The following is a 10,508-nucleotide window of genomic DNA, read 5'->3' on the forward strand; positions in this document are numbered from 1 at the left end:
CAAGGAGGCAGCAGTGACCTGAGCGGAACGGGGGAAGGGGATGTGAAACACAGCTGAAGGAAAGCAGGCAAGCCAGAGTGCACCTCCCCCTGTGCCCTGTGGCTGTGCACTCAGGGAAAGAGCCAGGAGAAGGTGTCTCTCTGCCCTTATTCTAGGATTTCTGGCAAGGGTAGTGCCCCAGGCAGCAGGACATCAGGCTTGTCTGACTCCTGGAGCTGAGGGTGAGTCCTGCTGAGGGAAGAGCTTGCATGGAGGGCTCCTGGTTTGCTCCCTAGGTGGCCTGTCTGCCTTGCCACACTACTGAGCAAGGCATTCTGGGACTTCTGAATAGACAGGGCCTTTCCTCCTCCTGGAGTCAAAGGGTTCATTTGTGATGTGGGGCTGTGATTTTTCTACCAGTCACTGAGGCCTGGAATGAGCCAGCTGGCAGAGAGACAGCCTGGGTGTCCTCCCCTAGTCGTTGTTGGAAAACAGGGTCAGAAGGCCTCCCCCGTGAGAAGGCCAGCAGCCACCTGAGCCGAAGGTCAGAAGGGGAGGTGAGAAACAGGAGAAGGAAAGGTGGACCCTAGTTCACCTTTGAACATTTCTACCCCAGGAGGAGGGAAGACTGTGCCTAGTCTGTCAGAAGGCCTGGAGCTCCTTGCAAAGAAGAGCGGCACAGCAGACTGGCCACCTACGTAACGGATGGGGCATCCCCCCAGGTAAGTGCTTGCACTGGGAGGACCCACCCACATGCCACTCTGGGGCAGAGGGAGAGGAGAACCCTATAACTTGCCGACTTTCCCAAAGAGGGCCAGCCAACGCAGCCCCTCGAGCCAAGACGGTGTCCATGGGACTGCTAGGAAGGAAAGAGCCCTGGGTCCAGAAAGTTTTCGGTGAAGGGTCATCAGCTCTATCAGAGGTAGAAGCTGCTGGAATTCTGGTGTGCCCGACCTGGGAGCTGCTGCCCGCCGCACCCGGGTCCTTAGTGCCCTGCCTGGGCTCCCCAGGGAGGATGCCAGACTTAGTCTTGGCCTTGGCCTGAGGGATGCCTGCGGTGATGGGGGCGTTCCACAGTTGCCTGGGCTTCCCTGGGAGAGTCAGAGATCCCTGGGTGGTGGCCTTATGGAACGGGCCACCTCTGGCCAAGTCTAGGGGAGGGAGCCGCCTCAGGGTCGAGATGGGTGGTGGCCAGCATCATCCTCACCAGGAGCAGCCCTCGGGGATCTTTCGCAGGGATTGTGTCACGCCCCGCCTTCCCCGTCGGATGCTATCCTCCTGCACCCAGATCCAGGTTGGAGGCCACGGATGACGCCTGGAAACTGCCTTTCAGCACCCTGTCTGGCCTTCCCTGCGCCTTGTAGGGCAGCGGTGGGAGAAAAACCTGTAGGGACGGCTGGACGTTGGCTTCGTGGGCTGCCACGTGGGCATCCAGAATCTTGGGGACCTGAGGAGAGGAGGGCAGGTGCACCCATGGCCTCTCTACCTCCCCGACCTGACCTAGGGTTCTGACTGACTCTCACGACTGTGGGAGCCCTGCTCCCTGGCCTGAGGACCATTCCTCCCACTGTGCATGCACGGGTGGGAGGGAGGGGTGGGGGGAGGAATCCGGCCTCTGGCCTCACTGGGAGCCCCGCACTGGGTGGGGGGGATCTGGCGGGGTGGGGGCGCCCTCTGGCGGAGGCCCCGTGCAGCTGCCAGGGAGCTGGGGTTCCCACTTCCTTCAGGGCTTCTCATGACCCTTTCCCCTCTCTGCTCAGGTAGCTGCTTTCCTCCTTGGAAGAGGTTTTCTGGCCCTGTTTGCTCCCAACTGACCCAGAAGGGCAGCAAGACTCCCTGTGCCAGCTGGTTCATCCCCATCCTCACTTATTGCTGGAAAAAACACAGCCTCTCATCACAAATGAACCTTTCTTCCCCAGGAGTTGGGAAAGCTGTGTCAAGTCAGAAGGCTGAGAAAGGCTTGCCAAAGGAGTGTGGCAGCACAGGCATGCCACCCAGGGAACGAAGGGGAAACCCACAGGCATGCTCTCCTATCAGCGGTTCCCATCCTCCACTCTGGACTGAGGAAAGCCCGCATTCCTTCCGCCTAGGGTGCTCCCCTTGGGAGATACCTGACAAGAAGGGCTGAGAGAAGCCCTCTCCTGGCCCACTCCCTGAGTCCACCGAGGAGGGGCGGAGGGAGACCACCCTAGGGCTTGCCTGATATACCCAAATGAGGCTGACTGTCCCACTCATTTGGGCCAAGACTCTGTCAGTGGGGCAAGGACAGAGAAAAGGGCCCTGAGTCCTGAAGGTTTTCTGGGAGGTGTCACTGGCCCTGCTGGGGGAGGGAGCCCCTGGGTGTGTCATGTGCCCGACATGGGAGGTAGTGCCTGCTTCATCTGGGTCCTTGCTAGCCATGCCCTGCGTCCCAAGGGAGGTTGATGGTCTCGGCAGTGGTGGGGAGAGGGATCTTCGTACCTCACAGAGACCTCCCCTAATCTAAGAGATGCCCTCTGAACTCAGAGAGACCTCTCCTGACCTCACAGAGCCCTCGCCTGACCTCAGAGACACCCCATCTGACCTCACCTGGATCTCCCCTGACCTCACAAAGAAACCCTCTCACCTCACAGAGACCTACCAAGACCTCACAGAGACCCCTTTCTGTCCTCAAAGGGCCCTCCTATGACCTCAAAGAGACCTACTCTGATGTCACATCCTCCGCTGAACTCATAGAGACCCCCTCTGACCTCACAGAGACATCCCCCTGACCTCACAGAGATGTCCAACATCACAGACACCCCATCTGATCTCATAGAGATGTCAAGTGACCTCAGAGACCACCTCTGACTACAGTGACCCCTTCTCTGACCTCAAAGAGAACCCTGGTGATGACACAGAAACATCCCCTGACATCATAGATTCCTCCCCTGAACTCAAAGACCTCCCTGACCCCAGAGACATCCCTGATCTCATAGGGACCTCCTGTGACCACACAGAGAACTCCTCTGAAATCACAAAGACTTCCTCTGACATCAAAGAGACGTTAGCTGACCTCAGAGACCTACTGTGACCTCACAGGGACCTCCCCTGACTTCACAGAGACCCCACTTGGCCTCACAGAGACCTCCTCTGTTCTCAAAGAGATGCCATCTGACCTCACAAACTCATCCTCTGGTTTCATAAAGACACACCCTGACCTCAAAGAGACCCCACAGAGACTTCTCTGACATCACAGGGACCACCTTTGACATCACAAAGTCCTTCCTGACCTCACAGTGACCCCCTCTAACCAAACAGAGACCCCCCTGACCTCACAGAGACCTCCTTGATCTCACAGAGGTCTGCTCTGACCACACAGAGACCTCCCCTGACCTCACAGAGAGCCCTCTGACTTCACTGAGGCCTCCTCTGACCTTGCAGATAGCCCCTCTGACCATACACATACCTCCCTTGCCCTGATGATGACCCGCTCTGACACACGGAGACATCCCCTGATCTCACAGAGACCTCCATGACCTTGCTGAGACCCCATCTCACATCAAGAGACCTCCCTAACCTCACAGAGACCAACTGTGCCCTCACAAAGACCTCCCGTGACCTCACTGAGAAACCCTTTGACCTCACAGAGACCTCCCCACACCTCATAGAGACTCCCTCAGATGACACAGAGACCTCACATCACCTCACAGTGATGTCCTCTGGGCTAGCAGAGACCTCCTGCGAACTCAGATAGACCACTTTGACCTCAGGGAGAACTCCCCTGACCTAAAAGAGAACTCCCTGACCTAAAAGACCTCCCCTGACTGCACAGATACCTCCCCTGAGCTCACAGAGACCTCCCTGACCTCAGAGACCTCAGTGGCATCAGAGACCTCCACTGAACTCAGAGACATCAAGTGAGCACAAAGAGACCTCTCTGATCTCAAAGACACCTCCCTGACATCAAAGAGACCTGTGTGAGGTCACAGAGACATCCAGTGATGTCACAGAGACCACTCTGACCTCACAGAGACCTCATGTGACCTCACAGAGACCTCCAGTGACCTCAAAGAGACCATCTTTATCCTCAAAGAGACCTCTCCAACCTCACAGAGACATTCTCTGAACACACAGAGACCTCCCTGCCCTCTGAGACATTCTCTGATCTCACAGAAACCTCCCCTGACCTGGAATAGACCTCCCCTGTCTCACAGAGACCTTGCCTGACATCACAGATACCTCCCTGTCTTTGAGGACCGCTCCTGACCTCAGAAAGACACCCTCTGATCTCACAGAGACCTTCCCTGACCTATAGAGACCCACTTTTATCTCATAGAGACCTCCCCTGATGTCACATAGACCTCCCCTGAACTCACAGAGGCCTGCCTGAACTCACAGAGATCTCCTTGATCTCAGAGACCTCCCATGACCTCACAGATACCCACTCTGACCTCACAGAGAGCTGATCTTGCCACACAGAACTTGGTCTGACTTCACAGAGACCTCCCCTGACATCACAACATGCTCTCTGACCTCACTGTGACAAGATCTAATCTCACAGAGACCTCTGATCTCACAGAGACCTCCTTGAAATCACAGAGGTCTCTCCTGACCTCACAGAGACCTCTCTGCCATCTGAGAAACACCCAGATCTCACAGAAATCTCCCCAGACATCAGATAGGCCTCCCTTCTCTCACAGAGACCTCGCCTACCATCAGAGACACATCTCTGTCCTCACAGACCTACCCTGACCTGAGAGACAGCCCCTCTGACCTCACAGAGATATCCCTTACTTCACAGAGACATCCTTGACTTCACAGAGACCTCTCCTACCTCACAGAGACTTTACTTGACTTCATAGACACACCATCTGGCCACAAAGAGACCTCCCCCTAACTCACAGAAAGCCCCTCTGACCTCATTGAGACCTCCCCTGGCCTCACAGATACACACTCTGATGTCACAGAGACCTCCCAAGACCTCACCGAGAACTCCCATGACCCCACAGAAACCACCTCTGACCCCACAGAGTACTCCCTGACCTCACAGAAGCCACAGCTGACATCAAGAGACCTCTCTGACCTCAGAGAGACAACCCTGACCTCAGAGAGACAACCCTGACCTCAGAGAGACATCCCCTTACATCACAGAGACCTACCCTGATCTCACAGAAACCTCCCCTTATATCATAGATATCTCCTCTGACCTCACAGAGAATTCCTCTGACAACACACAGACCTCTGCTGACCTCGGAGACCTCACATCCCCTCGCAGAAGCCTCCTTTGAACTCAGAGAACTCCCTTGATTTCAGAGATCTCCCTGACCTGACAGAGACCTCCCATGAAGACACAGAGAACTGTGGGGGACTGGAATTGGCCATCCCAAGATACGTCTCTTTAGCATGAGGATTATTTTGGGCTGGTTAATTTTAAAAACTGCAGACATGGGGGCTGGCCCGATGGCCAAGTGGTGAGTTTGCGCGCTCCTCTTCAGTGGCCCAGGGTTTTGCTAGTTTGAGTCCTGGGTGTGAACATGGCACCGCTCATCAAGCCATGCTGAGGCAGCATCCCACATGCCACAACTGGAAGGACCAACAACTAAGAATACACAGCTGTGTAGAGGGGCGCTTTGGGGAGAAAAAGGAAAAATAAAAAAAAATTTAAAAATCTTTCAAAAAACTGCAGACATGAGAGAAACTCTGAAAAGTAGAATTTACTTACCCTCTGTTAAGAGATATTTACATTTGTAAAGGAAATCTCCATCTGTAAAGATATCTCCCTTTCTGTACCAGGAAGAAGGGGGATGACCTTATCTCTAGAAACTCTTATCAATGCAGAAGGCAAGGACTTATATCTGTATATAACCTTACTCTTGTGTACTGTGCTTTTCTGACAATCTCCCATAACTGACTCCCTCCACCCCCAACATCCTCCTTTGTCTTTAGCTGAAGATGGTATTTAAGGTGAGGTCTCTCCCATGTATACATGTTATAAAGCTTTAATTTTCTCCTGCTATTCTGTCTCATGTGAATTTAATTCATTGTACAGCCAGAAGGACCCAGAGTGGATGGAGGAAATGTCTTCCTCCCCTGCAGAACTCTGACCTCACAGAGATGACCCTGAACTCAGAGACCTGCATGGCCACCCAGAGACCTCCCCTGACATGAAAGACCACCCATGATAAAACAGAGACAACATCTGTCCTCACAGAGACTCCCTCTGACCTCACAGAGGCCTCCCCTGACCTAACAGAGAACTTCCCTGGCCACATGGCTCTCCCATGTGATCAGAGGCAACCCCTCTGACCTCACAGAGACCAAATCTGACCTCATAAAGACCTGCCCTGACCTCACAGAGACACCCACTTACCTCACAGAGACCCACCCCTGAACTCATGGGGAGTGCCCCTGACCTCACAGATACCTCCCCTGACCTCACATATACCCCCTCTGACCTCACAGAGTCCTCCCTTGAATTCACAGTGACCCTGTCAGAACTGACAGGGACCTGCCCTTATCACTGACTAGTTGTCCTGAGGAACTCAAGAGTGGGTTTACAAGAATTTAACTTTTTCCAAATTTTTTCCTTTTGTTATGTTAAGAAGATGCCATCACCAACCTCCTGGTGCCAGACCAGACCTTCCCACAAGAGCTACATGTATGACCTTTGCCTTATTTTTAATGCTAAGTTCTCTCCAGGAGGAGCGTAGGCCTTGTTACCATCACCTGCAGTGTGTGTGGAAGCATGCTTTCTATCTGAGTCTGTGCAAGAGGATACTCACCTCTCCCTTTTGAATATTCATTCCCCATCTGAAATAAATGTCCCTCCTTCCCTTTGTCTGGGGACACCATGACTCTGGAAATGATTCCTCATGGTCTCCTATTTGCTGCAAATATAGCTTACTTTGTGAGACAACTACTTCTGGTAGAGAGTCTGATGTAACTCACCAGGATGGAACGCGTTTTGCTTTCAGTAACAAATTGGCACCCAATATCGGGTTTGCCTCTTTGTGGTGCTCATGTTGCCAGCTTGATGTCTCCGCCCCCTCGGGAGACCCAGCAGCAGCTGCACTGAGCGCGTTGCTCTGTGGATCTTTCAATGGAGGTGAGTGGCGCCAACCGCACAGCATGGCTATAAGATTTATTTCTTTAAGTTGCCTCATAAAGTCTTCCTGTTAATGTCTGGCTTCAGGGTTTGAGTCCCATCTGGGGGTAGCCTGGCTCAGGGGAGTGAGAGTCCCCTCTGAATGGAAGGATTGCATGACCCAGCTACTCAGGATGGGACGATGCTTGGCTCTGGTGAAACAGGAGCAATCCCTGTTGACTAGTCTAGGGTTCCGGATCCCTCTGGAGAATGAATCTCCTCTGGAATGATGAGGTGGGGCTTTTAGGCTCCCACCCGAAGTCACTGAGTCTGTCTTTGTGTTATGTCTGTGATCGGAGAGGGGTCCCCTTAGATGCGGTCAAGCCCCCTCTGGAGTTGGTGAGTCTGTTTTTTTGTCATTGGTTTTTGTTGAGGATGCTCGACATCAATCTTGTTTGTCCACAGTCTGGCTTTTCTGGACTCCTAGGTCTCTTTCCTTGCCCTCCCTATCACTGACCCCTGGGTGAAACCCAGTATTCACCCAGTATTATTTTCCCTTTTCCGGCACTTGGTTCTGGCATGTCCGGCAGGTAGTTTCTGCGAATCAGGCACCTGGTTCTGGCGTATCCAACAGGTGGTTCTGGCGTGTCTGGCAGGTGGTTCCAGCATGCCTTGCAGGTGGTCCAGTCGTGTCTGGACCCTGGTTTTGGCGTGTGCGACACATGTTTCTGGAGTATCCGTCCGGTGATTCCAGTGCATCCAGCAGGTGGTTCTCGCAAATCTGGCAGGTGGTTCTGGCGTGTCCAGCAGTTGGTTCTGGCGTGTCGGGCACCTGGTTCCAGTGTGTCTGGCAGGTGGTTCCGGACCATCCGGCAGCAGGTTGTACTGTGTCCCCTACCTGATTCCCACTTGTGTGGGGGGTGGTTCCGGTGTGTCTTAATGGTGGTTCCAGTGTGTCCGGTGGGTGATTCCAGCATGAGTCCTGGGTGGTTCTGGTGTATAAGGAGCTTGGTTCTGTCATATCCAGCAGGGAATCTTGGCTTGTCCGGCAGGTGGTTCCAGAGAGTCAAGCAGTTGGTTCCAGACTGTCGGGCAGGTGGTTCAGGTGTGTCCAGCAGGTAGTTCAGGCCTGTCTGGAAGGTGGTTCCGGCGTGTCTGACACCTGGTTCTGGCATATCTGACAGGTGGTTCCGCCGTACCCGGCGTGTGGTTCCGAAGTGTCTGTCAAGTGGTTCAGGCATATCCGGCAGGTGGTTCAATCTTGCCTGACACGTGGTTCAGTTTTGTCTGGCAGGTTGTTCTGGCATATCCGGTGGGTGCTACTGGCTTATCATTCAGATGGTTCCGGCGTGTCAGGCAGGGGGTTCCTGTGTGTCTGGCATGAGCTTCTGGGATGTCTGGAAGGTGGTTCTGACCTGTCCATTGGGTGCTTCCGGTGAGTCTGGCAGTTGGTTCCCGCATGTCTGGCGGGTGATTCCAGCATGTCTGGCAGGTGGCTACGGCATGTCTGGGACCTGATTTCATCGAGTCTAGTTGGTGGTTTCAGCATCTCCAGGTGATGGTTCTGGCATGTCCGGCATGTTGTTCTGAAGTTGGTTCTGGCGTATCCAGGACCCGGTTCCAGCATATCCACCAGGTGATTTCGGCGTGTCTCGCACATTGCTCCAACGTGGCAGGCGAGTGGTTCTAGCTTGTCCGGCTGGTCGTTCTGGCGTGTCCACCAGAGGGTTCCAGCGTGTCCTGAAGGTGGTTAAGGAGTGTCAGGCAGGTGGTTCATTCTCGTCCAGCAGGTGGTTCAGGCTTCTCCAACAGGTGTTTCAGTCATGTCCAGCACCTGGTTCAGGTGTGAGACACCTGTTTATGGTGTATCAGGCATGTGGCTCCATAGTGTCTGGCAGGTCTTCAGTCATGTCCGGCACCAGGTTTCGGCGTGTGCCACAACTGTTTCTGGCATATCCAGCAGGTGCTTCCAACGTGTCCGGCAGGTGGTTCACAAAAGTCTGGCAGGTGGTTCGGGCATGTCCAGCAGGTGGTACTGGCGTGTTGGACATCTGGTTTTAGTGTGCCTGGCATGGTGCTTCAGAATGTCAGACTACCCGCCGGACATGCTGGAACCACATTCTGGCCATGCCTGAACCACCTGCTGGACACCCTGAACCACCTGCCAGATACGCGTGAACCACTTGATGGAAACTCCAGAACCACATGCTGGGCACGCCGGAACCACTTGTCAAGTACACCAGAATCAGGTGCCGGACAAGCTGCAACCACCTGCTTGACTTGCCGGAACCACTGCTGGACATGCCAAAATCACCTGCCAGAAACGCTGGAAACAGGCAGCTTATATGCTGGAAAAACCCGCCAGACATGCATGAACCACCGGCCGGACACACTGGAACCACCACTCAGACACACCGGAACCACCTGCCAGACATGCCAGAACCAACTGCCGGACATGCCGGAAGCACCCACCAGACACGCCGGAACCACCTTCTGAACGTACCAGAACCACATGCCAGTCACACAGGAACCACCTGCCAGACACACCGGAACCATCTGAGGGAAGTGGCGGAGTCACCCACTGGACATGACAGAGCCACCTTCTGGACATGCCGGAACCACCTGCCAGACACTTCGGAACCACCTGTTGGATATGCCGCAACCAGGTACCAGATACTCTGAAACCACCTGCCGTATACGCCAGAGTCAGGTGCCAGACATGCCACAAACACCTGCCACGGAGGCCGGAACCACCAGCGTAACACGTCGGAACAACCTGCTGGACACGCCAAAATCACCTGCCGGATACACCAGAACCAGGTCCTGGGTACGCCAGAAGCAATTTCTGGAAAAGGCCAGAACAACCTGCTGGACACACCGGAATCACCCCTGGACATGCGGGAACCAATGGCCAGACATGCTGGAACCAACACCTGGACACTCTGAAAGTACCAACCGCACACGACGGAATCAGGTCCTGGACACATGGTAGCCACCTGACGGACACGCTGGAACCACATTCAGAGCATACCGGAACCACATGCCAGACATGCAGGAACCACCTGCCAGAAACCATGGAACCCACTGTCAGATACGCCGGAACCAGGCACCCAGTACGCTGAAGCCACCTGCCGAATATGCCAGAACCATGTGCCAGCCACGCTGGAACCATGTGATGGATACACCAGAAACAGGTACAGCAGAGGCCAGAACCAGGTGCCTGAAATGCCAGAACCACCTGCTTGACACACCTGAACCACCTGTCAGTCTTGTGAGAACCACTTGCCGGATACACCAGATGCAGGTGTCGCACATGCCAAAAACCAGGTTCCAGACACATCTGAACCACCTGCCAGTCTTGTGAGTACCACCTGCCAGATACACCAGACACAGGTGTCACACATGCCAAAACCAGGTGCTGACATGACGGAACCACCTGCAAAACATGCCAGAACCAGGTGCTGGACATGCTGGAACCACCTGC

The 10,508-nt window shown here is 54.3% G+C and overlaps 1 long non-coding RNA gene across 2 annotated transcripts; it reads left to right on the plus strand.

Annotated features, from left to right (window-relative positions):
* The first annotated feature begins 464 nt into the window (after positions 1–464).
* LOC139043601 (uncharacterized) lies at positions 465–6,097 on the plus strand. Of its 2 annotated transcripts, none has more exons than XR_011500683.1 (3): positions 465–701; positions 1,216–1,444; positions 1,744–6,097. It is a non-coding gene; the product is annotated as an uncharacterized lncRNA (long non-coding RNA). The 2 variants fall into 2 exon arrangements; XR_011500682.1 differs by having other exon boundaries at positions 466–701; positions 1,740–6,096.
* Positions 6,098–10,508: the final 4,411 nt, after the last annotated feature.

This window comes from Equus asinus, unplaced genomic scaffold (genome assembly GCF_041296235.1).
Source record: "Equus asinus isolate D_3611 breed Donkey unplaced genomic scaffold, EquAss-T2T_v2 contig_3, whole genome shotgun sequence".
Classification (NCBI taxonomy): domain Eukaryota; kingdom Metazoa; phylum Chordata; class Mammalia; order Perissodactyla; family Equidae; genus Equus; species Equus asinus.